General features: G+C 38.7%; 1 long non-coding RNA gene across 2 annotated transcripts; it reads left to right on the top strand.

Moving 5' to 3' along the window:
- Positions 1-310: 310 nt before the first annotated feature.
- Positions 311-3,140, top strand: LOC128795394 (uncharacterized). Of its 2 annotated transcripts, none has more exons than XR_008433512.1 (4): positions 311-809; positions 903-992; positions 1,956-2,038; positions 3,026-3,140. It is a non-coding gene; the product is annotated as an uncharacterized LOC128795394 (long non-coding RNA). The 2 variants fall into 2 exon arrangements; XR_008433513.1 differs by lacking the exon at positions 3,026-3,140 and adding an exon at positions 2,432-2,479.
- Positions 3,141-4,819: the final 1,679 nt, after the last annotated feature.

The raw sequence follows: 4,819 nt of genomic DNA, 5'->3' as shown, positions 1-4,819 counted from the left end.
CCTTCCTGAAGAAATCGGCTTGTTCCTCTCAGAGGGATTGCTCTGTTCTGTTTCCTTGTTGAAAGAGGAAATTTCTGTGGAGCTTGCCAAGGGCTGGATGAATGCACACAGGGCAGGGGAAAGGGCTGGGATGGACAGCTCGGGTCTGGAGGACTCTGCTGTGCTCCTCTGCCACACTCTTCTTCCTAAAGCTTTTTATGTAATTAGATTAATTGTTACATCACCCACAGGAACAGCAGCAGCTGATGAACCTCTATGCAGCCAAGGTGAGGGCAGTGATGTAAAAACCAAGAGTACACCACCAATCCTCTCTTGCCAGCACTCCCCAAAATCAAACCAGACTGCCGAGACCTGGATGGAATATGAACAGGATGTTGGAAAGACACATTCCAGCAATGGTTTCCTGAGATTCACAATGTCTCCAATCCAATAATGGGGCCTGGATTGGTCTCACCTGCTTTTAGTTCTTTCAAATTTAGTCTAGGCCTGCCCTTGACTGAGAGAAGCTTGGTCTGGGAGCCCTTCATCCTGGAGAGCTTCAGGTCCCTTAATTTTGGAAGGCTGAAGTGTTGTCTGAACTCAACATAAAAGCATCAGTGGCAGCCACCAGCCTTTGTATTAGTGAGATGACTTTTTTCTCCACATCTGTGCCTGCCTGGAGATCTCTCCACCCAAGTGGGTTTTGTGCAGCTTTAGAAGATGCTTGGTCAGCCAGAAATATGAGAACAATCAACCATAGCTCAGAAAATGTGGAATTGTGACAGAAATTTCTACCATGAACCCTCTCTGCACCAGCAGTCACTGTGTTGGTAAGTAAGAATATCATAATTTGGTTTAGAGAAAATGGTACTGTAAGAATTAATTGGATTTTTTTTTTTTAATATCTTGAACAAAAATTTTAGATGACATGTTGCCACAATAAGAAGACTTGCACGTCTGGAAGTGGAGTTATCTACAACCCTGCTGCCTTAAATCTGCTCCATAATAGCCTGGTAGTAGTTTATTTATATTAATTCCGTACTGTATATTTTGCATTTTTGTGGAAATGCCTAGAGCATGCATATTAAGCAGTTAAGAAAATTGATCTGCTTGAGCAGTGATAACATTTGCAGAATGAAATCCTCACAATTAGAGAGACGTTTGAAGAAACCATGTTAAAAGGTGCTGAAATGTTCTTGAAGAAATGCCACATGTTGCTGCGGGCAGTAATGAAACATTTCCATATAAAGTACTACATAAACACATAGAAAATGTAGACATATGTTAGCAGATTATGGGGTGTGAGAGTGATAGAGTAGTGATGATTATTTGCAAGTGTTAATGTTACCAAAGCTGAAGGTTATCTCCTGGTCCTGGACCCTATATGTAAATAATTATAGCTGGAAATATGCATTTTCAAAGCCATCAAACAAAATATACATCCAGCACTCCTGAAATACTGCAGGGTTTATTGATCTGCAGTGTAGGACAGTAAATTTTAGTAGATTTATGCTCATATTTCGGTGAACATATGGCTTAAGACATGCAAGTTTGGAATAAAGTTATTCATATTACGCACACTTGCACATGGTTCAGGATTTGCAAGTCAGGAAGTGATCAGTATGCAAAAGGTGAAGTCAAATATACATTACCCACACAGAGGGAATTTTCTATGCATAGCACAGAGCTCTTCTATCAGCAAACCAGAGAATTCGGATCTCTGCATGCATCTATCAAATGTTTCCTGTGAAAATGTCCATCTATTATATAATCTAATTCTAAATATCTGTTTGTGTGAGGGTAACCTATATATTTTCACAGCATGCTGCACCCAAAATAGCACCTCAAAAAAGAAAAAGAACATAACAATTTAAGTTCCAGCAGTAACTTCAGCTTGGGGATATGGTCCTAGTGGACCTTTGGTTGGGGTTTTCTTCCAAGCCTGTCTCAAACCCTTCAAAACTTCATTTTTTCAGTGGTGGCTTTTGCATTTCTCCTTATATAAAAAACCTCTGCATTGCTCCTACTCCGGGACCTAAAATCACAACTGTGAAATCAGGTAAGTTGGTTAAATATTTCTGCTGAGATTCTCGCTGTTGTTTTCCTAATGAGCATTTTCTCACATCCTTTTCTGTTTTTTTTTTTTTTCTCCAAAATGTTTGCTTGAATTAGAAAACAATCTCTGTACTCCAAAGTGGCAAATCACTAGAGACTAGTTTCTGAATAGTGCTGAGAAATCCCTCTTTGCATATCTTTAAAGATGTTGCTCCAAGAAAAACAGGAATTTGTAACTCTAAAGCCTTCATCAGCCTTGTAACTTTGAAATAAATAGTTCTTGAAAGAATTCACTACTTGCCAGGCCTTCAGTTGTGTGCACTGAAGCTGTTCAAGCAAAAGAGACTTTATGATCTTTGTCTATTTAATAGAGGTTGTTTTTTTTTCTTCATCACAGAATTACGTCACCATTTTCCACTGCAGAAAGACCAGAAAAAGAAAAATCAGATCAATTAATAAAACCATTTTGTTATAAATATCCTTATATCATTTCTGGGTGCTTTTATATATATATATATATATATATATATATATATATATTTTTTTTTTTTTTTTTTTTTTTTTTTTTTTACTAAATACTATGATTGGAGTTAAACATTGGTCAAAATAAGCCCCCAGTCATTTCCTTTGGTTCTGGGCCAGGCCTGTTCTTGCACAAACAGAAAAAATATTTAGGTTGACACAGGATAAATTAATTATAAATGATAAAAGGCATTCCAGTATTAATTTGCATTTCACACCTTGGTGCATTTGCTTACCAATCCAAGGAGTCCCTGTGATTTTTCACCACTAATACACTGCATTTATACTGAATTTGCAGTGTGTTGTGTTGAAGGTACAGGTGAAGAGTCCAATCTTTGTCTGTGGCTTGGGAGGATGGATCCAATGTCGGCAACATCGATGGAAATTCCAAAGGGAGAGTTGAAGGGATAGCTGGGGTGCAAAGAGGGTCTGCAAACAGAATAATGCAGCCCATTTCATTCTTCTCCAGGCCCAATTCCCACGCGGGATGGGAGGAAGTGCTGGCATGGGCTCCTGCAGAACCCCAGTGCCCCTTTCCCCCACAGCACTGAGGGCAAGGCCAGGTCCCCAGTGAGATGAAGGGAAAAAAGGTATTTCTTCTGTTTCACACATAATTTGCTGTTTAACGGTGATAGCACACCAACAGTCCGTTAATTTTTTAAATTTAAGGAAATTAAATTAAATATTTACTAAATTTCATGAGTAGAAGCCCTTTTGAAAGGCGATGCATTAAAATTTGGAAACAAAAGATCACACAAGTGTATTTTCCAACTATCCCTGTTGTCAGGAACCCGTCCATCTCCTTTCCAGAAAGGAGTTAACTTTCAGGATAAGTCTTTTCTTCTTCATTAGCTCTTTATTAGCATTGGGCTAAACAGGTCAGGCAGAATAAAAACTCATCAGAACCATCAGCTAAAGATCAGAGGAAGCCATTTCTCCTTTTGAAAATTACATTTCCTATATTTTCTGTCTTTTTTTCTTAATAATTTCTGTTCCTCCTGTTGTCGTACAGGAACAGATGTGAATGAATTCCCCAAAGAAAATTTGCTCTTACAGCATTCTGGTTCAATTTCTTTGTCCATGCCTACCCCCAAAGACAGTAAACAGATAATATTTATAGGGAAATTTTACGACCTGTTTACTTCAGATCTTTTTTTATATTTATAAAGAAATGAAGAGAAACCAAACAAAGTGATAAAGCAGCAGCTAGAGGTGCCTTTTTCATTCTAGGCATTCAGAAAATATTGCTCTGCTAGAACGAAAAGTAAAATTGAAAATTTTTTTTTAAATCATTGAAATATTAAAAATCATTCTGGTAACAGCTTAGTAGGGTAGATAATATTGGCAGTTATTGTAAAAGCTGTTTTAATTAATATTTCTAATGACATACATAGACCATATAATAGCAGCATGACTTTTCCATATTCCCATAGTGATCCAGGCTCTGTAGTGGTTTAAAATGCTGATTTGGAGCTCATGGGTTTGGATTTTTGTGGGTCAAAGGATCCTTGGCTGGATCCCTGAGGGCTGTAGCTCCAGATACCACTTTGGGGCTGTTTTATGAATACCTTGAGGCTTAAAATTCCATGATATTTATTTTTGGTAAGGTACATGTACACTTGCTCATTTTTGGAGAAAATGAGTAATCAGTAAACTGAAGGACTTAGGTGTAGCTAGGCCTAACCTTAGTCTCAGACTTGGACAATGGTTTATGTCTAATGGATGCTTCTATACAAATGTATAAATGAATATTGAATATTGGTGTTAATTCAGCAGGTCCTGGTCACTGAGGATGTGTTGTGGAAAAGAGTTTCTCTTCCTTGGGCAGGGAAAATTATCTTAACCACAAACAAGGAATCTCAACCCTTGGGAAGCCCCGCTCAAGGGAAGAGTCACTGGTGGGCAGCTCAGTCTTAATTAAGGAGAACTCAAATTGGACTCATCCAAAGTTGGTAAAAGGTTTCTCTGCTTTGAGTCCCAGTTCAGGGCTCACCCAGGCTGGAATATCTGTGGAATAAAGTGGCTGTGTCTCAAATTGCATATGATGGGAAAGGAATGATGAGCCTCCTTGTACCCACAGCTTTGTTCCTTGAGGAAAGAGAGCTGGAAAAGCCACCTGCCATCCCTGCATTAATGGTTGGTGTTCCGTGCTTACATGTTCTGATGTTCTGGGGTCACCGCTCCTCTGGGGATTTTCTTGAAGGGTTCTTCAGGATTTTCTTCTTTGGAAAAGACCCTTGGGTCTTTTTCTCCTTTGGAGGCT

The sequence above is a fragment of the Vidua chalybeata genome, chromosome 14, assembly GCF_026979565.1.
Source record: "Vidua chalybeata isolate OUT-0048 chromosome 14, bVidCha1 merged haplotype, whole genome shotgun sequence".
In the NCBI taxonomy this organism is placed as follows: domain Eukaryota; kingdom Metazoa; phylum Chordata; class Aves; order Passeriformes; family Viduidae; genus Vidua; species Vidua chalybeata.
The sequence above is the reverse complement of the archived record's forward strand: the minus strand, read 5'-3'. Positions and strand labels throughout refer to the sequence as shown.